The sequence below is a fragment of the Scyliorhinus torazame genome, chromosome 1 (genome assembly GCF_047496885.1).
Source record: "Scyliorhinus torazame isolate Kashiwa2021f chromosome 1, sScyTor2.1, whole genome shotgun sequence".
Taxonomy (NCBI): domain Eukaryota; kingdom Metazoa; phylum Chordata; class Chondrichthyes; order Carcharhiniformes; family Scyliorhinidae; genus Scyliorhinus; species Scyliorhinus torazame.
The window spans coordinates 40,153,025-40,180,138 of record NC_092707.1 but is presented as its reverse complement, the minus strand read 5'-3'; the positions used below and the strand labels follow the sequence as shown (position 1 = coordinate 40,180,138).

At 44.7% G+C, this 27,114-nt stretch overlaps 1 protein-coding gene across 2 annotated transcripts in view; it reads right to left on the bottom strand.

Moving 5' to 3' along the window:
- Positions 1-26,682, bottom strand: part of LOC140398925 (uncharacterized) — a 373,657-nt gene extending 346,975 nt beyond the window's left edge. The window contains exons 1-2 of one of the 2 annotated variants that reach the window (XM_072488033.1): positions 26,500-26,682; positions 11,575-11,647 (exon numbers count right to left, since the gene is read on the bottom strand). The gene's annotated coding sequence lies outside the window, so the exon portion shown is untranslated. The remainder of the gene's footprint in view (positions 1-11,574; positions 11,648-26,499) is intronic. The other variant, XM_072487950.1, reaches the window with a different exon arrangement.
- Between the last annotated feature and the right edge of the window lie 432 nt (positions 26,683-27,114).

Genomic DNA, 27,114 nt, shown 5'->3' with positions numbered 1-27,114 from the left:
ACCTGGTGGGCCATCCCCAAAAGTTAAGTATTGGCCAGTAGTGGTAGGTTTTGATATAGATAGTAGGATTATTGTGTAAGTATCTATTGCTGTACATAATAAATGACCATTGATTTCAATCTTACGAAGCGGTGTGCTGACTTATTAATCATAACTCGAGCTTAAACCACATGGTGGTATCAGAAAGATACCTGGCGACTCGTGAGCAAAGGTGACATTATCAGAGCTAATAAAACTAAGGCTAAAAAGAGCAACACTAAAAAGACCTCAAATCTGGCTAGCTTCAAGCTAGGAGATATTTGATAACACTCAGCAAAGACACATTCTAGTTGAAAAGACAACACTGGGGGTTGGACAGTCCATCCGCGGCTAACTAAGGGATTTGTTTCTCTCAAGGTCATAATACAGTGGTATTCTCTTACCCAAAAAGCAGTGAAGGCTGAATTACTGAATGTTTTTAAGGCAGAGGTCTTATTCTTGGCTAACAAGGGAGTCAAAAAGTATGGAGGGGAGGGAGGATAATGGCATTGAGACTGCAATCAGATCAGCCATGATATTATCGAATGACTGAGCAGGCTTGAGGGGCTGAATGGCCTACTCCTCCTATTTGTTACATTTGTACATAAATGGGATGTAGCTGGGAGTGAAATTTGAAAGAAGCAGTAGTGAGCAGAGTGAAGAGGGGGTGACGTGCGAGAGTAGGCATGCCTGGAAAGATCGACTGCAAATTCCAATCTATATTAATATACTGCAAAATGTTAAGATACAACACTAAAGGGCAGCATGGGGGCGCAGTCGTTAGCATTGCTGCCTCATGGTGTCGAGGTCCCAGGTTCGATCCCGGCTCTGGGTCACTGTCCGTGTGGAGTTTGCACATTCTCCCCGTGTTTGCGTGGGTTTCGCCCCCACAACCCAAAGATGTGCAGGCTAGTTGGATTGGTCACACTAAATTGCCTCTTAATTGGAAAAAAATAATTGGGTACTCTAAATTTATTTTTTAAAAAGATAGCACACTAAATAGCAAACTAATCTTAAGCCGATATCTACTTCCTGATGAGATCAAGTTTTGAACATAAGTCCAGGGCCTCATATTATCCCTTCCAATGTATTATGTTATCTCTATCAATGAAGCAGAGAAGCATATAAACTGGTGAGCTCCAAAATTCTGGACTTTGAACATCAGATTTCACAAGCATTTCAGTGTACTGTGAGTGTCTGAATTCTGGACGTTTATGCCATTAAGGCAAAAAGTATTGTAACAATGGCCAATATGAAGTTTATATTCCCGATCACCAGGTATTGGCACCGTTGGCTCAGTTTTGAAGACAAATTTCCCTGATAGTCAATAACAGCTGAAACAATAAAACAGCAGAACGTCCAAACAGTTCACAGTAACATAACTCCACAAGTTCTTCTATTTTCAAACTAGCGGATTTCCAAAACAAAAACTCACTTAACAGCTGGATAGTTAAAGTCTATTAGGATCCCAGCACAGACCCCAACAGTGGCTAGGACACTGAACCGAAGTCCCAATATTTTAGTTTATTTTAAGACTGTGCTAAAAGAATGATTCGCTCCAGGAGTGATTGCTTGAACAAATAGGGCTTTGGTATTTCTAAAACAAAACCTTATTATGAGTACAGCAGAAAACTTAACTGCACACCCAAAAAGAACAGCTGACAATTACCCCTTAACACAACTGTACAATTTCCCATTAAGCAACAAGAAACATACAGCTCTTAATCCAGTTTACAATTAGCAGGACAGAGTAATATATGCAGATTTGGCTCCGGTTGGAACCCCTTCAGACTCTGGATGAAAATCTTTAAATTGTTACTTCCACTAGGTTGTTTCAGCCTCTTTCTAGTTTTCAGACAAGACTGCTCTGCTTTACAATATTATTACTCTTTTTCAAACTATCCTAATAGGAGAGAATTGTGGATTCCGTTTCAGGCAGATCAGAATTCAGCTCCTCTCTCTCTCGCTCAAAGCTTCTCCAAATCACTCACTGTCTCTCTGCCTTCCCTGTGTTTACCCAGCAATCTCCCCAGCTGAAAAACACATTGGCTGGATTCTCCGCCGGCGGGATGCTACATTTTGCCGACAGCCCGGGGGTTTCCCGACGGCGTGGGGCTGCCCCACAATGGGAAACCCCGTTGACCTGCCGGCGTAACAGAGCATCCTGTCGACGAGGTGAAATAGAAATGTGGCGCAGCGGGGCCCCTGATCTCTGCAGGTTACAAGAACACATTAACTCCCCAGGCACCTCCCCAGTCAAGCCACATTCTTCTGGTCAATGTCACTTGCTTTTTCCTGGAAGCAAAACAATATCCTTTTTAAAACCATGACCACTGCAGCCAAACACTCTATACACCCTAGCTTTTAACTCTTAACTTGTCCCAATATTTAGAAGCCATTATTCCTAAAATCCTCATCATCATACATCTAAGAATTCTTTTTTCAAAACAGCTATCGTTTCATAATAATAATAATCTTTATTATTGTCACAGGTAGGCTTACATTAACACTGCAATGAAGTTACTGTGAAAATCCTCTGGTCGCCACACTCCGGCGCTTGTTCGGTTACACTGACAGAGAATTCAGAATGTCCAATTCACTTAACTAGCATGTCTTTCGGAACTTTGCCGGAGGAAACTGGAGCACCAGGAAGAAATCCATGCAGACACGGGGAGAACGTGCAGACTCCGCACAGTGACCCAAGCCGGGAATCGTACCTGGATCTCTGGCGCTGTTGAAGCAACAGTGCTAACCACTGTGCTACCGAACCACCCATACACTGTCAGGCATGAAGAAACCGTTAAGGTAGCAATCTCTTTACTGTGGATTGCTTTGAAAGAGCTTTTGGTAGCTTGTTAGCTATTCTAAAATGAATTCAGAGAGATTGCCATTGCCACCAGTCACTGTTTAAAAATCAGTTTGAAATGTAATCTAAATCAGATTCCAGACTACACAAAACTCTTTGCAAGCTTTACATATTTCTGCAAGGGATTGAACTTTGTGCCAATGCCAATTCCCACACTAACATTCTCCACTGGGAGGAAAACACAGGATTCATTACCAGCTGTATGGTACAGATAACAGCAATTCCCAACAACTCCAACATGTAAAAGGTTTTCAAGGGCGGTTAGGGGACAGGATGGTGTCTGGGAGGAATAATTGAAGTTTTGGGGCCATATGGGTCTGCTCATTTTAACGATGGTAAACAGAACATAGACAAATTAGCTAGATATGCCCACATTGATGAAAACTACAATAGTACTAGACTAAAATGAACAGTTATACTGACAGACTCCTTTATTAATGTTTGCTTTTGCATGTACCATGTTGTTTCTGCATTGCAGCCTGGGTGTTGGGACAGTCTTTCCCTCATCAAGGTCCCCCTTAAGAGCTGGTCATCTGAAACACTTCTTGTTCTGCTAAGGGTCTATCCCTGAAACGAGCAACATTTTCTCATCCTCTTTTACAGCCCAACTTTTGTTTTTGGTTTTTGCCTCAGACTTCCAGCATCCGCAATATTGTAATTTTCACTCTTGTAGATTGCCAGCGTTTCATTATTGTATCAAAACAATCTCTCAAACCTCAGCACAATTGAAGCTCAGTGTTGCCCACAATATGCCCACACCCACAACAGGAAATATCCAACATTGGCGAACTGCTAGATCAGTGCATAGCTATGGAAATGTGCAACTGAATAAACTATGGAATTACTGGTGGGCTGGAAGAAAGTTTTAACTGCTAATTCATCAAAGCTGTAAAGCACATGGGCTGGGATTCTCCGAGCCTCCGCAATTGGGTCTAACGCCTTCCCGCGATTGTCCGAGGACCGGAGAATCGCCGCCAGTCGCGCGGTTGTAGTGGCGTCGGTCGGGGGCCATTGAAAGAGGCCCCTGCGGCGATTCTCCACCAACAACTGGCCGAGTTCCCGCTGGCGTGGTTCACTCATGGTTCCACCCGACGGGAGTTCGGAATGGCGGCTGCGGAATCAGTCCGCGGGCGCCCTGGTTTTGGGGGGGGGGGGGGGGGCGCGGAGGCATCCGTCACCGGGGGGGCTCCAAGATGCCCAGGCTCGCGATCGGGGGCCACCGATCGGCAGGCACGTGCGATCTGGGGGGGCCGATATTGTCGGGGCCTGCCTGCTGTGTGGGTCCACCATGTTGCGCGGACCCGCGGCCGGAATTGCAGGACCCCATATCGGCAGCCGGAGCGGTGAGGACTACCCCGGGGCCATTCTAGGCCCCTTCAAAACGGAGAATCACTGTGGACTTTCTCCAGGAAAGTCCAGAATGATTCACACCTGTTTTCTTGCGGGCGTGGGGACATAGCCCCATTATCAGAGAATTCCACCCATGATGTTTAAAAACATACAAGACACTAGTCTGATGTCCTTGTGCCATTAGACACTCGAGGACTATTTCATTGCCAGTGTAAACTGTGCTTGATTAAAACCCATTTAAAAACTCTCACTCCCCCAGATATCTCAGTGCTTTCCATTAGAACAATCTAGATATCTTATATTTTTTCTGTTCTTTTTTCAGGTTGTATTCATGCCTTGTGCAGTCTCTAAGAGTGAGGTTGGTTCTTTAGGGATTTTCATTCCTTCAATCCAGCCAAGATCAAGCGGTTACCCAAAGGGACACCCAAACTCACATCTGTGTGGTCTTATGTCCTTTCATTTATATTCATCGTGTCTCACCACAGCTCATCATGAACGTGTAGTTTTTGGTCAAACTGAATTATGCCCGATAAATGAGTTTACATATATGTTAAGTCTCCCATCCATAAAACACGAAGGAGATCATAAACTGTTTAAATCAAATCATACTTTCTGCTCATTTAAAAATGGACTTTGCTAGACCAAACTGCTACATGATTTGCAAGTTGGCTGCAGTTCTGGAAGCCTCCAACAGTAATTACAGGACAAAGTTCAACTCCATCCTTGTGGAACCTCATATCTATTGGTGTGTGGGCCCATTACTACAAAAGAAACAAGGGAGCAACAGGTGACGTCACCCCAGCCTGTACTTATAATAAAGAGAGAGAGAGAGAACCATCAGAACTCATTATACCTTGGAGGCATCAATAGCCACCATCTATCTCCTAGTATGGATTTGAACTAGAGACATCAAAACTGATTGTTAACCTGTAACTGATTCATTGATCTAGGCCCCTTTGGCATTTAAAGTTTTTGACATTCTGAACCCTAACATTCATGCAAATTTTAATTCCTATCTGTGTTTATTTTGTTCGAAGTATATCCTAGTTGTAAAACTCCTTTTTATCTTAGCCCCTTCTTGCGTGTGTATATAGTTGCTATGGACATCCCCCCAGATTTGAATGCATGAACGACACTTCTGATTTTACCCCAAAGCGAATTTCATGCACATCGTTTTAAAATTAACTTCACAAGCAGAGGGTTTGGGGAGGCATGCCACAGTCTATCTCAAAACTAAAAACACCTCTGCTTACAGACAGACGCTGAAAAAAATAAAGGAGCTCAGTTTGCCCCTCTCACCTGTCTGTAACACCAAGCAATTGAAAAAGTCAATGATGCTCAGAAAACAAAAATAATTATTTTGAAACTTTTCATAAAAGAGGAGGTATTATGATCATTTTCTCTTCGCAACACCATGGCAACTCAGAAGTTTCACATTCAATTTATAACTCATTTACAAAAAGTGTGGTTATTGGGCGCGATTCAACTAAATGGGAACAAAGCCCCATAGCGAGCGCCTTTAGCTCACAGCGCCAAGAAAAACATGGCTATAAAACAGCACTCACGTCAAATAAGGGGCCTCAGCAGGGAACGCGTGACCGAGGCACTATGAGAGGGCCCCCTGCGCGCACCACCCCCCCCCCCCCCACCTCAACGCCCACGCAGGAACCCCGGCCCAATTTCCAGCACACAAAAAATGGCAACCTAGTACCCTAGGAGTGCCACCTGGGCACCTTGGCAGTGCCAGGCTGGCACCCACATGGCACTGCCAGTGTGCCAGGCTGGCACCAGCAGTACCACCCTGCCCAGAGGGCATGCACCTAGGGGCCTTGGATCCCAAGAAACCTCCACGAGCGTTGTTTCATCTGGTCCCCACTTGTGGAGACGAGTACCGAACGGCGCTCGCTCGAGGTCACCGAGGCAAAGGGAATATATCCCATTGCCTCAGGTACCTCGAGAAACCGGATGTTAAAGTGAGACTAGCTGCCTCGCTCTCGTTCTAATACGTAGTTTTGTTAAAATGTGATCCCGCCCACAATGGGCCGGTTTTACATCGCAACGTCTCGCGAGATCTAACACGATCTCGCGAGGTATTTTGTGGTGGGTAGATCCTGGGAGTGAGTTCTCCCGGCTTCTTTCAGCCACGCTGTGCTGCGGCGAGTTGCTTTTCGGGCATAACGTGGCCTTTGGATCGCGCCCATTATCGTCACAGGCTGGGCCCCAAGATGTGATTTATCTTCCACCAGCTTGCACATCCACACAGACAGAGAAGGCTGAAGTCATTGCACACATAGGTTTGTAATAGGCATTGCATGAACCTGGGCTAATTTCTTGTCCACCCTTTCACCCCTGTTCACTGCTTTTAGTGATGTGATGCTCCACTTCCGAGAGTCCACACACAGCATCAGGGTGATATCGTACGCTGCCCGTTCTTCACCAATGTCATGACACCATCATGGCAAGTGCTCTCAGGCACTTCATCGCAACTAGCTGTCGGCTCAGTAAGAGATACAGAAGCACCATCTCACTTTGCTTGGATACCCACTTTTCCTTCAGTCTCATAAATACCATTGGGTTGACTGACTCTGCTTCTATCAGCACCTGAAAGTGAATAGCATCAACTGGGAATGCCAATGTGGAGGACAAGCCCCAAAAAACTGATCTAGCATCAATCTCTCAAGCAGCAAAAGTGGCAATAGAATGCAAACCCCTACACAATGATGGTTGTGATTCTGCTTTGTTTAGTCTGTCCCGTGATAGAGTCTCACTTTCTGTTTTGAAGAAAGCTTGCAGCTAAAATATTCATCGGCCTTTACTGTTTAAGATACTACTGACAGATCTGCCCCAGATGTCCAGTAGGTTTTTAAAAAGGTTTCTACAGTGGCCTATCCTCTAAAGATTTTCACATGCAATAACCACAGGACAATAAAACCACAGACAGAGAGAGGTTTCTAAATGATGAGTAAAAGATTATATTTTAATTCATATTATTTGCAACACTGAAATCTTTTTTGGGGGATCTCTCAAACTTAGTCTCCAAGATACAAATTCACACAATATTTTTTGAAGGGTTTGCGATGAGGGGGGAAACTGGGTAATAAACACATTTGATTTCTAACAGGAAAAAAATGATGATTCTACAGTTGCTTTAGTCCAACTCAGCAAGAGAGAGTTATATTCTAGATAAAGTCTGTAAATGTAAAGTGGGCTAAGGGGCCAATCGCTAAGCTTTATCTGGTTAGCTCATGTGTTCTATGTGCACTACAAGATCCTGGATTTTCTTTGTGTTGTTTAAAGCCAGGGTTAAGCAGGTCATTGTTGAATACAGCCATCCGTTTCCATGGCGATTTGCCTGGTTAAAGTATCAGTTCCCGTCCCGTCACAACATTGACTGGTTACACTGACCCACTGCTCACGAAAATCCCAGCCCAAAACCTGTGTCAACACCACCAGCACGCCAAGAACCATTTTTGGCAAAAAGAGAAATTTGCTGCAAAATTTGGCCTTTAAAAGATATTGTTGAAACACTGGAAAACAACTGTTTGCCTCCTCAGCAGGAAGGGATTCACCAAGTTGTCTGCCTTGCCGAGACATCAGCAAGTTCACAACTGAGTCTGGGGGTTGAATTCTATTGTTAATCGTATCCAGGACTGAACCATTTTCATTCAGATCACATTGGGAGCTTGCTGTGCACAAATTGGTCATCATGTTACTACATTACAACAGTGACTACACTTCAAAGGTACTTCAATAGCTCTAAAGCGCTTTGAGATGCCTGATGGATGTGAAAAGCACTTTACAAATACAAGTCTTTTTATCATTTGAAATTCTGTCTTTGCTTCCTTCTCACACTGAAAAAACTTTCCATTGACACATTACTACTCCTCAAAAATTGCTACCCAAACGAAGCATTAAGATATTACGTTCTGAAGCTAGCTTGCATTTTTTTTGCCTATTGCACATTCAGTGCTGCGCAATGTCGCTCGGGAGAATGTCTGCATCACGCAGACAACTGATTCACTGAGATTTTACATTGCTAAAATAGCAACACATCAAAACTGAAGAGGCACATTTGGGATTCTTTTAAGTTTACGGTTGGGACAAACTGTATGGTTATGGCTGGGAGCAGGTTTTTGGTCCAGATTATGGTGACATTAAGGTGAGATCTAAATTCATTCCATGTTTGTGTTAAGCTGCATCAGAAGTTGGCACCAATGTTAGAGTTGAACAACGTGCAGGGTTAAAATCAGTGATTGGACACGTTTAGGACTGAATTTGGTTCCATGTTCACCTTTTGACACAGGGCTAGATTAGGAGCTGTTTTACAGTTAGGGTGACAGAGAATGTGTTCTTTTTAAGTTTTGGTTTAAGTAGACTGAAGATCAGTGTACATGTTAGGATTGTGGATATTAGGATAGCCACAACGGGGTTAATCCACTTTCGTGTTAGGGTTAGACTCAGCACAGACTGATGTATCGAAAGCTTCCACAACTTGTCTATTGTGTATCGCTCAATTTTTATTTCACATCATTTGTGATTAGCAGCATCTCCCTTTATTCACCACAGTTAACAAACAGATGAAAACAGGTATGACCTGGATTTTCGTTTTCTCAATGAAAATGGTGGACAGAATGTAATTGTTTTTTAGAAGTGGTTCAAACATTGCTGGAAATTGAAATTGGAAATTTCCGATCGAAGTGGACAGCAGCCAATCTCCTTTATTTTCAATCCAAATCCCATTACAAATATTGTCATCTGCGAATGAGACAGCAAATCATGTTTGGCAACTTAAAGAGCGGGAATTCTGTATTATAACTATGCAAATGATGAATTATTAACTCAAATTTGAAAACTATATTTTTAAAGACAATGTATTTTGTTCACTCCCAGGAGCCTCAGGCTATATACGTCACTTTTGCCAACTTTCAGGATCCCCCCCAGCACCATCCCCAGCCCATGCTCAAACATCCCAGAGACAATTTGGTGCTTCCCGACCCAAACATTCACAGACCTTGGGATTTCTCGCCCCAGTCCACTCAGATTCCCTCTGACAGCGTTCCCAGATCTCAGGATGACCCCATTTTCACCAAAACCTGTCTTTCTAATGCCTTTGGGTCTGCAGTCACATGTTGACCCAACCAAGTGGAGATGGCAGATTTCCTTCCCTAAAAGGACACTGGTGAACCAGGTGGGTTTTACGACAATGGTGGTCACCATTACTGAGACCAGCTTTCAATTCCATATTTATTAACTGAGTTTAAATTCCCTAGAATTCCTACAGTGCAGAAGGAGGCCATTTGGGCCATTGACTGCATGGACCCTCTGAAAGCACATTCTACCTAGGCACACTCCCCCACTCTAACCCCGTAACCCCATCTAACCTGCACATCTGTGGACACAAAGGGTCAATTTAACATGGACAATCACCCAATAAGCACATCTTTAGGCTGTGGGAGGAAACCGGAGCACCCAGAGGAAACCCAAACCCATGCAGACACGGGAAGAAAGAGCAAACTCCACACTGTCACCCAATCCTGGAATTGAACCCGGGTCCCTGGTGCTGCTAGGCAGCAGTGCTAACCACCGTGCCAACCAACTGCTACCGTGATGGTATTTGAACCCCTGTCCCCCAGAGAATTCACCTAGGCCTCTGGATTACTAGGCTAGTGACATTGCCACAATGCCACCATCTACCCCTGGAGAGAGACTATGAATCTTCCCCAAAGTACTACTAAACTCAGGCGTGATCTCAGCAGAGCTGCTCAGGTGACACCAGGGATGATGGACTGAAGGATAAGGAGAAATTAAAGAAATTAGAACTCATTGAGGTGACCTCTTTTAAAAAACCTCATCCTGAACAAAGGTCCTTCCAAAGATTTTGAGGGGAGACAGTGGTGTGATGGTAATGTCAATGGATTAGTAATACAGAGGCCCAGGCTAATATTCTGTGCACAAGAATTCATTTCCCACCACGACAGCTGCTGAAATTCAAATTCAATTGAGAAAGCTGGAATTGAAAAGCTAGTTTCACTAAACGGTGACCGTAAACTTTTGTCGACTGTCATCTGGTTCACTAATAATCTCCTTTTAAGGAAGGAAATCTGTCGTCCTTACCTGGTCAGGTCTACGTGTGACTCCAGACCCAGAGCAATGTGGTTGACTCTTAACTGCCCCTTGAAATAGCTAGACAAGCCACTCAAGTTCAAGAGGGGTTCGGGATGGGTAACACATGCTGGCATTGCCAGCAATGCCCACATCACAAGAAATATATATTTTTTTTACAGTGATCCAAGTCAAATTACTTTTTATTTGTAAATTGTCACCAATCATAAAATTCAGGGTGAAAAGCAGATGTAAACATGTGCCCAAATTCAACCTCCCTGAAACCAGAATCTGTTGACAAAAAACTTAAAACCTACATAAAGATGCGATGAGAAATGACATACTCCACAACAGTGAGATTCAGCAGCTTCACACAAAGCCAGATTTCTTCTACAAACATGACCTATAATTGAACTCTTAAGGCACAGTGGTTAAATTTGTACGTTACACTATAAAACTGGAGTCTTAAAGAGCTGTTGCAGAAATCAAGGTCATCATTCATATGTTTTAGATCATAACTTTCAGTTTTATGAAATAAAGGGTTAAATGTAGGATAAATGGAAAGGCCTGTTGAGAACCTGACAAACAACCCTAATGTAAAGGCAAATCAAACAAGGTTAGGTTTAATTAACATGTATGTATGGTACAAGGTCAGAGTTGATAGTAAAGAGAACAAGGGGTGACCTATCGCTGTATATCTTAGTGGGACCAGGAAGCCTGGAAAGGGCAATTATATCCATTAGAGAGATAAATTATTCACATGGGCCACTGAATCAAAGAGTTGTGTTGAAGGTAAAATAAAAAGTTTCCCTTTATCTTTGAACCATCCCAAAGCATGCCACATTGTCATTGAGATGGGCTACATGGTTTAGATGGTCTTTTATTTAATTTAGATGTGTGTTGCTCAAAGAATCAAACGGTCAATCAGCTTGAAATGGGTAGAGTGAAAGAGTCTGCCAGGAGCTGGGAATCAACTATTGGACCCTCAGATGTACAGTAGCTATGGGAGCATATGGTCCATCAGCAATACAGAGCATTGCCAATGTTTAAATCCCGAAGCAAGAAGACAATGAAGCCCACGCTTGAACTGAGGAGTCCAAAGCTGTGAGGCCTTTAAAGAAAAATAGGAGATCGCTTAGCCAAAAGCTAATTGAAGGATCCCTATGAAATGTCATACCTTGGAGAATAGCTGGAACACGGAGGAGAATTAAATTGAATTCTGAAGAGCTGTGGCATACCTTTGGGATGGTCCCTCAAGAAGTGGGTGAACATTCAAGATTCTTGTAAATAGATAAAGGAACTCTTGGGATGCTGTTGGGGGGATAATAAAAGGTAGAACTGAGTTCATAGCGCAAGTTGTTATAAACTATACACTCAGCTTGTTTTGCTTAATTATAATAATGCTTAAAATAAAGCTCGTCTTTGTATACAAAAAGTGAAATCTTGCGAAGTACTTTGTCAGTTAATCGTGGAGTTTTTGGATTTCTCTTTAAACATTAATGATCACCACCAGGATTGTAACAGAGCCAAGAGAGTACTAATGAGTTCACACCTGGGCTGATGAGTGGCAAATGATGTTCAATTCAGATAACTGCAAGACACTGTATATCGGATGGAGGTTATGTGGCTTACTAATAGCATCCCTACTTCTAGGCCAGAACCTCTGTGTTTAATTCCCACGCCAGGACTTGTTGACCACGGAAGAGCATTCTTGGTGCAGTTCAACAGGCTGATAATCATCCTGGGAATTCTTCCACTACCAAAGTGAAAGGTGGTATTGTCAGATACCCCAAATAAACGATATGTTGGAAGTAATGTTTGCTAAAGTTCAATAGTCGTGACACTTCTTCAAGTACTTCATTAACTGTAAATCTCTTTACAACATCCTAAGGTCATGACAGGCATTTTGTAATGTACAAGAGTCTTCCTTGACATTAAAGCTGAAGGGGAAGCTGAAAATGAACGAGGATGTTAGTTGGATTGTCACTCATCATGTCTGTATAGTACAAGAGGTTAATGAACAAAACAAAAAAGATGCTGGATTACTGACAAAATGCTAGACATGGAGCTGAAGTTCAACAGTTCACATCTGAATTACTGTGTGCAGTTCTTCTGCCTTAAGATAAGGGTACATCCAAGTCCAATCATAGAATCATAGAATTTGCAGTGCAGAAGGAAGCCACTCGGCCCATCGTGTCCACACCGACTCCTGGAAAGAGCACCCCACTCAAGCCCACAGCCCCACCCTATCCCCGTAACCCCACCCATCCAAGTGGTGGTGTAAACTAGAACAATGGAAAACAACGTGATTAGCTAAGATTCTTCATCTGCAAAAGAAAGGTGTTGAGCATTAGGAACATACTGTAGCCACCTGGGTTGGCCAACTCCCAACGTAAAATGGAGAACAGCAAAGGCTGAAGGGAAATTCAGCCAACACAGGCAGAAACTAGCAGGTGCAAGTTTACTGTGTATTAAACTCTGCAAAAGCCCAGACAGCATCGATACAAGCAGCCATCTGCATAATAATGTAGCAGCCATCTACATACTAATGAGCGATCCCCGGGAACAATCGAAACATTTGGGATAAACAAGGCCAAGCCAGACTCCTCGGCACCAGCAGGAGCCAACACAAAAGAGGTTAACGGACACCTCAAGACCATCGATCAAGGAACCGCTCCAGTATTGGAGAAAGCGAACCAAGCGATTGGAACAAAGTCCAATCACTTGGAACCAGGTACAGGGTCCGCCCCGAAAGGCAGGAAGCCCCTGGGGACTATAAAGTTAAGCCCCCAAGTTCAAATCATCCTTCTTGACCGGGTCACTCAGCAACGCGAACCAACCCTTGACAGTGACCGGTTCAGCTGCCGGCAAAGAACGTAAGTCTTAAGTCAACGCTCGCTACAAGATAGGCGCTCCTAGCTACCAGTCCGTACCAACTTTTGAATCCCGCAGACTCAGAACCCGAACGAAAGGCCATTTGTTCCCCTGACCTGGTGGGCCAGTCCGAAGTTAAGTATAGGCCTGTTAGTTGTAGAAGTAGCTTAGAAGTAGAATTTATGCATGAGTAGCGATTACTGTGTATAATAAATGTGCTTTGATTTGAATCTTACTAATTGGTGTATTGAGTTATTGACCATTACTTGAACTTGAACCTCGTGGCGGTATCATAAAGATACCTGGCGACTCGGGAGCAAAGGTTATAAAACAAAGCCAATTGAACCAACCAAAAGTTAGCAACAATACAAACAATGGATCGATCGGAAAAGACGAACGGGTCCATCCAATATGTCCCAGATACATGCAGCTCAGAGAGCTACAACAGCTAGAAATCCAGGCCAGTTAGGAGAGAGAAAAAATGGAAAATTTATCCCTGTCTCAAAATTAGTCTAGGATGTCACACTGGACCTGATTTACACTGAACGATAAATATCTCTTATACGAGATGATCACTCACCCAGCTTAAAACAAGTCCAAGTCTCTTAAGAAGAAATAAAATGATTCAACATTCACCATGCGAGCTGGCAACAGAATCTGGAGGTCAGACATTAGGAAATACCTCTTTTCAACAGCTGATAGATTACAGGAAAAGTGGTCAAGGACAGGAAAGTGGTGGGATCAGTTAAGAAAGTTAGATGCTGTGATGGGAAAACTGATAATATTGTGTCTGGATTAAATCAAACAGGCTAGATTTCTTTAAAATCTATACCATGAGATGCTAAAGCTTCGACAAATCCATTGACTGACACTCAATGTCAGCATTTTGTGCAACAGGGCAGGATACCTCGTGATAATTGAATAATCTTTCTCAAAAACAAAAGGCAGCTTCAAATTGCAGCAGCACCAAATGTTTAAATTTTGTATAATTTGCAATTTGGAAACCAGATATCCTATCACCACTGCCAGGTCTAGCCAGGAAAGTGTGACCAGGAGTAGGAGGGCTGAACTAGCTCAATAAATGTATCATAGGTATCATAGAATTTACAGTGCAGAAGGAGGCCATTCGGCCCATTGAGTCTGCACCGGCTCTTGGAAAGAGCACCCTATCCAAGGTCAACACCTCCACCCTATCCCCATAACCCAGTAACCACAGCCAGCACTAAGGGCAATTTTGGGCACTAAGGGCAATTTAGCATGGCCAATCAACCTAACCTGCACATCTTTGGACTGTGGGAGGAAACCGGAGCACCCGGAGGAAACCCACGCACACACGAGGAGAACGTCCAGACTCCGCACAGACAGTGACCCAAGCCGGGAATCGAACCTGGGACCCTGGAGCTGCGAAGCAATTGTGCTAACCACAATGCTACCATGCTGCCCATACAATGCTACCGTGCTGCCCACATACAAGGAGAAGCTCCTTGGTTCCAGTTAAAGGGAGGCCTTTTCCTGTCTGTTCTGAACAGTGGAGATTCTCCCCTCGGCAGGGACTTGCCTTCAAACCAGAATTTGTTCGTGCTGCAATGTTCCTGAGCACCATTCTCTCGCTGAGAGCAAGCGAAACTGCAACGAGCAAACAAAAGGACTTGAGGCAGCGATAGAAACAGCCGCTCTTGTCCAGTATTGGACAAGCAAAACTGTGGAACTACCAGCGTTTTGTGTGACACCCCGTAAGCAATCTCACCCATTCTTTCTGTCGCATCATTCTCAATGCCAGTCACCAAACCCGGACCCAAGATAATTTTATGAAATCACCGATGGTCATCCAAAAACTTCAGTGGCACAGGAGTTTTGAATGAAAGCTAGGTAGGTAATCATCAGGTAACTGATGCCAGCTGTTTGCCATACCGCCTCAATGATTAATGTGCAGGCCTTACAACACAAGCTGCCATTTTCAAAGTTGGTCATTAAATATATTTTCTCCATTTTAAGCACAATTTCAATTCATGCAATTAACTGCAACAATTTCCAATTTTAAACATACCTGCAGTAAAAGAAAATATTCTATAAACATTGAGTATTTAACTCATCACAATTATTTCAGTTACCCACTGCTGGAGTGTTGCTTACTTGAGGAAACATGCCCTGATAATATTCACTAGAGAGGATATAACCTGCACTACCCACACCTTCATTAATGGAGAAACTAATTGGCTATCACTGAGGTTACAGCTCCCTCATGATCTGAAACACAATACACATATCTTGCTGTAACATGCAAGTCCCACACCTTCATTAAACTGCAGAATCCTCACAGCCCCACTTCTCCCTGTCACTGGCCTTTAAATATGGATGATTGGATGGTTAGTGCTGGAGGTTCTCCATGACTTAGGAAACACCTTCATTTACAGGACAAAAAGACACTGTCAACTTGTCCCCTGTAGAGGACACAGTTACCTGGCAGGAGTGAAACCATGACCAAGAAGGGAGTCTGATCGTGTTTCCCGCTACATTTGTGTGACTGTTGATTTCAGTGGGTTTAAATTTTTTTTAATCAGAGGGGTTTCAGCTGAGGTATTTTGGTCTCTTACCCTTTGGTGTTGGAAGCTCTTTGGTGGTTGCCTGTTCTCTTTGAAGGGGCTTCAGTGCCTAACACCAGGAACTTAAAGAGGTGATGGTTACAACCAGTCGAGCTCAAACCAGGCTGTGCATAAACACCGTTCGGGTGGGGGTGAAACACAGCGAAGGAGGTGCACCCTTTCATATTTCATAGAAATCCAACCGTGCAGAAGGAGGCCATTCAGTCCATCGTGTCTGCACCAACCCTCTGAAAGAGCCCCCACACTATCCCCACACTGCACCAACCCTCTGAAAGAGCCCCCACACTATCCCCACACTGCACCAACCCTCTGAAAGAGCCCCCACACTGTCCCCACACTGCACCAACCCTCTGAAAGAGCCCCCACACTATCCCCACACTGCACCAACCTTCTGAAAGAGCACCACACTATCCCCACACTGCACCAACCCTCTGAAAGAGCCCCCACACTATCCCCACACTGCACCAACCCTCTGAAAGAGCCCCCACACTATCCCCACACTGCACCAACCCTCTGAAAGAGCCCCCACACTATCCCCACACTGCACCAACCCTCTGAAAGAGCCCCCACACTATCCCCACACTGCACCAACCCTCTGAAAGAGCCCCACACTATCCCCGCAACCCAAGCTAACCTTTTGGACAATAAGGCACAATTTATCATGACCAATCCATCTAACCTGCGCATCTTTGGACTGAGAGAGGAAACCGGAGCACCCGGAGGAAACCCACGCAGACAATGGGGAGAGAGTGCAAACTCCACACAGTCACCCAAGGCCAGAATTGAACCTGGGTCCCTGGCACGGTGAGGCAGCAGTACAAACCACTATGCCACCATTCTGCCCCTTCATTGGCTGTGCCTTCTTCATGAAGAGAATCCTTCTTGATTTCTGTGGCTTCGAAGCTGCTGACGTTTACTGGGTACTTTGATGTGGCCTTCAAGAACGTTGCTGCCTGCACCAAGTTCCTGAAAGTGTTTGAGGAGAAGGGAGACCTGCCACACCTGAGAATCCTCAAAACAGAGCCTCTCTTTACTCTGCCATCTCAATGGAACCATGTTGTGATGACTGTGCACCTTCACAACCCCCATGTTCTGGTCACAGATCTGCTCACTTTCTTTGTCAGGTACTTGAACAAGGTTGGCAACTGCTCTGAGTTCAAAGATGCCTCCAGATCTTGCGGAAAGATAGATAGGGGAGAACAAAGAAGGCAGCAGCAGCGGCCCAGGACTTGGGGGGGGGGGGGGGGGGGGGATGGGGGGGGGGGGGTGTGGCCTGAGACAAGGCAGTTGCCAATTAGGGCTAGTTTTTATTTTTTGTTATTTAATATTTATTTATTTGTTGTTGTTTTTGTTTAAATTTAAAAAAGGTCATTACTATCTGTATTGTTACAATGTTGTGTAAAGGATGCACAATGTACTGTGTTGGTTGACCAAAAATTTTCAATAAAATATTATTTTTAAAAAAAAAGATGCCTCCAGAATCTGGACCAGCAAATGCCAGCTCAAGGTGACACTCCAGACTGAAGGTAAGGGAGTACTCCTCCCACCTTCCCTCCAGCTTCGCCATCAGGGGAAGCCATGGCTATCTTATCTACATCGGGAAACCTGCAGAAAATCCGGTCATGTAGCGGCCAACTGCAGTGCTCTTATTTGCAAGAATTGAAAGCAGGAAGGACATCAGACAAAGTACTGCAAGCAGCCTAAATGCTGCAAACTGTGTGGCACAGCAGGCCAGCCCCAAACATGGCCTTACTTACACACAGGCAGTGAAAGCCAAGGAAGGCCAAGCAGACGGAACGGCCAGTATAACTACCGCCAAGGAGATGTGCAAACCTCCAGCCAGCAGAATGGGACTGAGGAGGACAAAACAGAAGACAAGGGGAAAAGATAGAGAGAGGCAGCAGGCGGCTAAACAACATCACCACACCCCGCACCCCTCACCTCTCAGCATACCGAAGCAATGGAGGAGAAACCAGAGGCTGGGGTTTGGCGACTGCTGAGAAGGAGCAGGAAGGAGAAGGAAAAGACCAAAGCCACCCCCCCCCCCCCACCCACCCCCCAAGTGAGCAGCAAAAATCCACTCCCATCAGAATGAAGGGACAATCCTTTAAAACTGAGATGAAGAGAAGTTTCTTCAGCCAGAGGGTGGTGAATCTGTGGAACTCTTTGCCGCAGAAGGCTGTGGAGGCCAAATCACGGAGTGTCTTTAAGACAGAGATAGATAGGTTCTTGATTAATAAGGGGATCAGGAGTTATGGGTAGAAGGCAGAAAAATGGGGTTGAGAAATATATCAGCCATGATTGAATGGCAGAGCAGACTTTGATGGGCTGAATGGCCTAATTCTGCTGCTATGTCTTATGGTCTTATCCAACACAGACAAAGGGGGACTGCACTTCAGGCGAGTATATTTTTGCAACAAAAAAAACTTGCCCTCTGTACAGAAAAGGTGACTAAGGAGAAAATTAATAGGTGTTAAAAATCAATTAAGGGTTTTAAAAGAGTAGATAGGAACAACTGTCTCCACTGACAGAAGGGACCAGAGGGCACGCATTTATGATAACTAGCAAAAGGGAAGCCGGGGGTGGGGGTGGGGTGGGGGGGGGTGGGGGGGGGGGTCTGAAAGGATGGTGGAATCAGAGATAATAAAGGGAATTGAATACATATTTGAGAAGGTCAGGGGGTTATGGGAATGAGCGGGGAAGTGGAACTAATAGGTAACTGTTTCAGAGAACTTGGCTGATTTGCGACCCAAGTCCATATATTGGGTTTCTAACCCTGTATTTCCAACACCACCTCTGAACACAAGTTTAGCAACGTACAACACTGTTGCATGGTTGAATAGAGCAAACCTTCTCGCCTCCCACACCATACAGAATCTCCTCAGCTGACAGCCAACTATCCTCAGTCCTTTACCATAGATTATCATAGAATTTACAGTGCAGAAGGAGGCCATTCGGCCCATCGAGTCTGCACCGGCTCTTGGAAAGAGCACCCTACCCAAGGTCAACACCTCCACCCTATCTGCATAACCCAGTAACCCCACCCAACACTAAGGGCAATTTTGGACACTAAGGGCAATTTTATCATGGCCAATCCACCTAACCAGCACATCTTTGGACTGTGGGAGGAAACCGGAGCACCCGGAGGAAACCCACGCACACACGGGGAGGATGTGCAGACTCCGCACAGACAGTGACCCAAGCTGGAATCAAACCTGGGACCCTGGAGCTGTGAAGCAATTGTGCTATCCACAATGCTACTGCTGGTACTGACTTTCCCAATTCTCCCTTTTCCCCTCCCTCCATGAGAAAAACACCTGCTTGGACCAATATTCTTACTACATCCATTTCTTTTGCTGTTACTTATAACTTTGGTGCTCGTGATTCCACATATACTGGTGATGCATTTCCCAGCCTCTCTGCAACGGTTTAGGACACCAGCCAAACCCTGTGATTAGATTACAGTAACTCACTCCAGGATACCTAGTGTTCTATACAATAACTCACCTGAATATCAGGGTTAGGTTCCAACCTGTAACTCACTCCCAAGGTGATCACAATAACCTGCCCATCTCCTCAGTGCAATCAATTCCATTGTACACTGTCTAACCAGCCATTAATACAAGGGCACCTATGTCACTCAGCCCTAATTCAGTAATCCAGTACAGTTAAGTTATGAAGAGAGGTTGGATAGACTTGGGTTGTTTTCGCTGGAGCAGAGAAGACTGAGGGATGACCTGATCGAGGTGTACAAGATTATGAGGGGCATGGAGTGGGTGGATAGGGAACAGCTGGTCCCCTTAGTTGAAGGGTCGGTTACGAGGGGACACAGGTTCAAGGTCAGGGCAGAAGGTACAGGGGGGATTTGAGGAAAAATGTTTTTTACCCAGAGGGTGGTGACGGTCTGGGATGCACTGCCTGGGAGGGTGGTAGAGGCGGCTTGCCTTACATCCTTTAAAAAGTACCTAGATGACCACTCGGCACATAATAACATTCAAGGCTATATCCAAGTGCTGGCAAATGGGATTAGGTAGGCAGGTCAGGTGTTTTTCATCCATCGGTGCAGACTCGATGGGCCGAAGGACCTCTTCTGCACTATCGTATTCTGTGATTCTGCGAATAAAAGAATCACAACCTCCCCACTGTGCACAAAAGAATCCCCTCACAATCAGCAAATACCCTGGAACTAGAAAAAGTTAATATGTAAACTTTTACCACAGAAAAGCATGCTTACAGCACCTAGTTACACTTATTCAGATCCAGTCCTCCTAAAAATTGACAGCACTAAATTCAATTGTTTCATTTCAGAAAATGCCAGGAGATGTTGTCTCTTGATCTTGTTGGCTGCCAAAGCCCCGAGTTACCAGGTCTGGAAACACAAGTGTTCAACTAAAACAGCATCATGGGCACAAGTTCAACTTGATCAGCAGCAGTGACTCTCCAATCTCGCATTGGGAGGGGTAAACATTCTTTCGAGAACTTGTGCATCAGCTCTCCTCCCCATCCACCCAAAGGTCAGAGAGTTTATATATTCCCCATTCATTTCTGGATATTTATCTGTCAGATAGGGAGAAGAAGGGAGCATGGGCTTCAGTTTCTACAGTCAACACATTACACAGGCTCCTTGGCTTGGCTGAAGTTTTAAGAAGTGCATGGTGTATAAATAAATAAAGCCACCCAAGTGCCTTTGCACATGGGCTACAGCTGAACAAAAGCTGTCTGGTCAACAATGTCCAGGGTGGTAGAATATGAGGTCTGTAAATGGTCTAGTTAATCTGAGCACTGCACTGGGCTTTATCTATTAACATGGGGCAGCACGGTAGCCTTGTCGATAGCACAATTGCTTCACAGCTCCAGGGTCACAGGGTCGATTCCAGCTTGGGTCACTGTCTGTGCGGAGTCTGCACATCCTCCCCGTGTGTGCGTGGGTTTCCTCCGGGTGCTCCGGTTTCCTCCCACAGTCCAAAGATGTGCAGGTTAGGTGGATTGGCCATGATAAATTGCCCTTAGTGTCCAAAATTGCCCTTAGTGTTGGGTGGGGTTACTGGGTTATGGGGATAGGGTGGTGGTGTTGACCTTGGGTAGGGTGCTCTTTCCAAGAGCCGGTGCAGACTCGATGGGCCGAATGGCCTCCTTCTGCACTGTAAATTCTATCTAAATTCTATGGGTGCCAAGCCACATAAGGAGGCATTAGGGCAGATGACCACATGATTGGCCAAAGAGGTAGGTTTAAAGAAGACGGGGAAGACTGGAAGGTCTAATGAGGGAATTCCAGAGCATGGGGCCTACTCAGCAAAAAGCACAACCACCAACGGCAGGTCTGTTAAAATTGTGAAGCACAGAGACCAGAATTGGGAGCAGGACAGAAACTTTGGAGAGTTCCCGGGATTGGAGGAGGGTGGAGGGATGAGGCCATGGGGGAATTTAATTTAAGATCAAGGTGTTGTTGCCAGATCAGGAACCAGGGTAGGTTAGCCAGCACAGGGTTGACGAGCAAACACCATTTGGTGTGAGTTGGGATACAGGCAGCAAAATGTTGGATGAGTTGAGGTTTTGGAGGGTGGAAATGGGAGGGGAGCCAGGCCACAATTGGAATTGTTAGGACTGGGAGTGACAAAGGGATTCACCAGGATTTTGGCAGCAGAAAACACAAGCAGGGGAAGAGATGGACACTTTTACAGGGTGGAAGGTCGCAGCCTTGTTGATGAAGAGGCAGGTGGGTCAAAATTCACCTCAGGTCAGATAGGACAGCCAGATTGGAAGCGGTGTGACGATGCTGTTGTCAGGGTTCACTGTAAATGATGATATTTGATGGAGGCTGTTCCATTTCTGTGGGTCACTTTGTAGCCCTATAGAGTACTAAGGAACTTCCTGTAATTGTGAATATATATCAGGACACCTTTCTTAGTTAGTCACCACTGTGCACAAACAAGAGGCACTGTGTTGTACTCAGCTTTTAAACTGTGCTCCAGAAACAAAACAGGAAAAAGAAAACTGGATTGCTGGAAACACCCAATTCTATTATGAGAAGTTGCTGGAAAGTGTTGTATTATGTTTGCAGAATTCACAGCCTGTGCTGAAGTTTTTCTACAAAACCCCTTCGCCTGCATTAATCCTGAATCTCTATATGCACACTTGTCTTACTTTCCTTCTCTTCCACTCTCAGATCACTGTTCTAGTTTAACAATACTGAGAACCACCAACGAAACCACCGTACAACCTCATCCAAGAGGACAGACTGCCTCAGTTTTCAGCCAATACTGCTCTAATGCTGGCTACTGGGATTGTATGCAGGCCCACGCCCCACCCTGGGCAATGACACTTTTCTCTGTCAAGCTGCATGACAATGGGCCTGGCTATCAGTCTGTGTAACACCATACAGTGGAGACCAAGCGTTCAACCACAAGCTGTTTGAACTTATGCAGGAAGGGCTGCAATATCCAACCTGTGCCCCATAAGACAAGTGAATCGGCAAAAAGAGGTTGCACAATAACAGAGCACACTGTTGTCGAAGAGCAACAGGACCGAGTTTGTGCCCATGGTTTCCTCATGACAATCCCCACCATCTCCAGGTGATCGGTGAAAGGCAGTATGCGGCACAGACACTTTACCACAGGAATTTGACATGAGGTGCCACAAGGAACTAATTTATTTCACACTGACTGATAAAATCCACCAGGGAACCCTTCCGTCACAACAGAGAGTAACAGAGGTGTTTCCACAACACTCTCTACACCACTGTGAGGCAGGACAGTCCACGCCGACATTTATGTGTCTCACTTGATGCTCCAGCTGGCTGATTCCATACCAACTAATCTATTTATCCTTAAAAGTCTCTCAGAAACACATGAATTAATGATGTGTATTGCGTGGCTACACCCACAAGATTAAAAACATCTCAATAAAGACTGAGTGGCAGAACTTGGATCTTTCTTTGAAAATATATGACTACTCATTGTAAAAATGTTGTTCAGCCAGGTCCTTGTGATGCACACAAAATGTGTTCCTTAATTAGAAATGGCCAAACCCTTAAAGGCGTGCACCTGAAGAGGTCATGGTTGAGCCGCTTGTTTTTTTTTTGGGGGGGGGCACTTACGAGCAGTGTGGGAGGGGCTTGGCCAACCATGTGCATACGTTCTGGTCCTGTCGAAGTTGGAGAAGTTTTAGGGTTCTTTCTTTAGCACCAGGTCGGTGATCTTGCACTTGGATTTGGAACCCAGTCCCCTGGGGGCCATATTTGGGGTATTGGTCCTGCTGGAGCTGCAGACAGGGGTGGATGTTTTCACCTTCGTCTCGCTGATTGCTCGCAGGTGGGTTCTGTTGGGGTGGAAGTCGGCTTCTCCTACCTGTCTCTCGGTGTGGCTGGGGGAACCTAATGGAGTTCCTTAATCTTAAGAAAGCTAAATTCACCTTGAGGGGGGTGATGGAGGGGTTTTATAATAGATGGAGCCTGCTTATTCTTCACTTTAAGGAGTTGGCAACCATCAGCTGCTAAAGGGGGGGGGGGTTATTTTTTGAGTTATATATTCATTAGTTGGTAGTCTGGAGGGGGGGGGGGGTCTTCTGTTATCTTTTCTACTCAGTGTTTTTGTGTTATGTATAAAATGTTAAAAAGCAAATAAAAATATTTTGAAAAAATAAATAAATAAAATAAATGGCCAACCCCATCAGCTTCCACACCCCCATTACTGAACACAATGTAATTAAGGGGTCAGGTACAATTATTTTTCTTTCACTTTCTCTGCCCTTCTTTTTACTGGTCTTCATTGTAACTAATAATCCTCAGCAAGACACAGGAAACATGCACAATGGCCGAGAAGTCCCCCTCCTGTTTCCATTCAGCACCTTCATGAAACAGAATAGATGAAATCAGGAAACTGCCACGTGACTATTGATTCTCCAGTAAGCTGCAACTTTAAATAAAACTGCCACTGCAAAATGATCAGCAGTCAGCCAATAAAATCTGAACAAGGAATAAGGAAGTATAAAATGGTTAATAATCCTGTCTAGAACTTGTAGTATTGCTGCAGGTTGTATGTATCAAACACCCTCCTGTTGTGGTGCAAGGAAGTGCAGTTATTTATGAATTTAATTGAACTACCCAAATGTCTTCATATTTCCCCCATTTGACTACATGTTGTCAGCCCCAGTTACATAAAATCCAGCTGAAGTGATTCAGCCATTTGAGTTCCCAGTTTTTTTTTATTTGTTCATGTGATGTGGGCATTGCTGGCTGGGCCAGCATTTATTGCCCATTCCTAATTGCCCTTTAGGGAGAAGTTAAGAGATAACCACATTGCTGTGTGTCCGGAGTTACATATAGGCCAGACCCAGGTAAGGATGGCAGGTTTCCTTCCCTAAAGGACATTAGTGAACCAGAAACAAAAGAGAAAATGCTGGAAATCTCAGCAGGTCTGGCAGCATCTATAGGGAGAGGAAAGAGCTAACATTTCAAGTCCAACGACTCTTTGTCAAAGCTTTGACAAAGAGTCTTTGGACTCGAAACATTAGCTCTTTTCTCTCCCTATAGATGCTGCCAGGCCTGCTGAGATTTTCCAGTGTTTTCTCTTTCGTTTCAGATTCCAGCATCCACAGTAATTTGCTTTTATTAGTGAACCAGATGGGTTTTTACAACAATCGACAATGGTTTCATGGTCATAGTTAGACTTTCAATTCCAGATTTTTATGGAATTCAAATTTCACCATCTGCTGTGGTGGGATTCGAACTCAGGTCCCCAGAGCATTACTCTGGGTTTCTGATTTCCTAGTCCAGTGAAAATACCACTACCTCCCCAGTTGTTATACATGGTGGGCAAATGCCATGGCTGCCACCAGTCACTTGTTATAGATGGCAGCCCACAATGACAATACAAACCATCTTTCCTGCTTATTTTATGCCCATCTCTTCCTTTCCTGGAACTTTTGACTCCTTGCAAGGGTTCGCTGGCTCTCGTGTTCCTGTTCTCACTTTGCTATTTATGGGACTTTGCTGTGCAGAAATTGGTTGCTGCATTTCCTACATTACAACAGTGACTATGGTTCAAAAGTATTTCATTTGTTGTAAAACACTTCAAGATGGATGCTGGTGGTGATGAAAGGCGTTACATAAATGTATTTCTTTTTTTTCATCCCTTACTCGAAAGTCCAGTCTGGTTATTTAACAACAGAGCATCACAGCAAACCTAATGCTGCTCTCAAATGGAGAAGCATGTAGGAGGCATCACCCATCAAAAGGTGGCAGCCTGGCTTATCCCCCCCCACATTTAACTCAGTTGTCATACTCCAATCACAGCTTTGCTCAGCCAAACTATGGGTCAACCTTTGTCCTTCCTGGTTTGCACAGCCCAGTCATTCAGCACAAGAACTCTTGTGTGGAGCAGAATAAAATGCACTGTCCTGTTAGGGCAAGAGAATTTTATACACTTTCGGCAAAAGGCACACAGAAATCTTTTACTAGATTGTAACAAGAGGACAAGCACATTATACACCACAATCCATTAACCACCTGAAAACACAAAGGGAGTGAACCTCTTGCCCACTCACCAGAACACAATGGATTTGTATGGATAAAGTATGACATTATTAGTTCCCTAAAACAAATGAAAACACAGGGAAAGGCTTGGTCAAGGGAGTTACCCTGAATAGAAAAGAAGCAATACACAGTGCCTCATGGAGGCCAGTGGGAGAGGATATTAAGAAAAATAGGCTGTGATTCAACACCCGGAACAAAACTCCCTTAGCTAATCCTATCCACAAATCTCAAAATCCAGAGAGAACCAACCATGCATCTAATTCGTCCCCCCACCAAGAATGTTTTTAGAAGACATTGCTCTGACCAAGATGGGTCAAGTTACAATTCAACAAGGCACCCCCCTCTCTCTCTCTCCCCCTCAACATGGAGAAAATAGCTTTCAATAAAATAGTCACACAAACTGCTCAACACGCTGAAAAGCAGAGGTGTCTGAGTGTGTTTCAGGATTATGGACAAATTGCACACATGCCCTGAAGCTACACCCGGCTCCCAAGACCCAGAACAATACAAGTGAATATTCTCTTTAATGGGGGGGGGGGGGGGGGATTGCCCTGTTTTAGACACACTGTTGATGTATTTTAGACACACTGCTGATTGGTTTTAGACACTCTGCTGATTGATGTCAATTTATTGAACACCCAGATCCTACGTGTTAAAAAAATCCTTTAAAAGCCCTCCATGCCGACAGCACAAACCCATTTGTCCCCAGTACTGACAGTCAGTTCCTCCGGCTTTGTGTGAATCGCAAATCCAACACAACAAAGGGAAGAAAATTACTTTTTTTTTAAATAAAAGGAACAAAAGGAAAAGTTTCTCGCTGCCTGCCGATGACTCGCTCCCTTTCTCCTACCTTACCTATTTACTCTCCCGGGGGGGGATATAAAGCCATTTCGGCGTCCGGGGTCACAGAGCTGCGGCTGGGGAGGGAAGGCGGAGATTGTCCGCCCGGAGCCTCCCGGGCAACGCCAGAGCCCGGGGCAGCTCCATTTCAAAATGACATTGGTTCCCCACACCAGCTTCCAAACTTTCCAGGTTACATTTCTGACCAAACTCCACTTCCTTGAAAGTCTCGCGGGGACAATGAAAATCAAGAAAGTCCCAAACACAATGGTCCCCAAATAACGACACTGTCCCTCTGATCAAACTGTTTTTACCTGAGAAACGTGGCGCTTCCTCCCCCACGGGCTGCGACCTCCTCAGTGTCTTCCTCCACCTTCCACCATTTCCACCTGACTCTGACCCTTCACCTCGTCTCCAGGCCGGCCAAACCCGGGACAACCTACTCCTGCTGGAGGAGATCCAAGAGAGGAGGGACATGGACACAACCCTCAGCTCCCAACCCAACCCAAACAAAAACAAAACAAAATCCACAGCTACTAAACAACATACTCTGCTGGTACAGCTCAGAATTACAACCATGGCCACCAAAAACAATCCTAAACCTCAACAACCTGCAAAAGAAGAGACTGAAGATGACCACAAACCACATTGTACTCCAGTGGGAAAAACTGCGAATTACAGTAGACAACAGATGGATTAATGTCAGGAACCAATTGGGGACATATGGCCAATGCAAAAGCAAAGTATTGCAGATGCTGAATATTATCAACCTGACACATTAACTCTTGTTTCTCTCCACAGATACAGCCTGACCTGCTGAGTGTTTCCAGCATTTTCTGTTTAAAAAAAAAATTTTGTTTGACCTTTGGCAAACAATAACTTGTGTTTATATAGCACTTTCAACGTAAGGTGCTTCTGAGGAGCAAAGG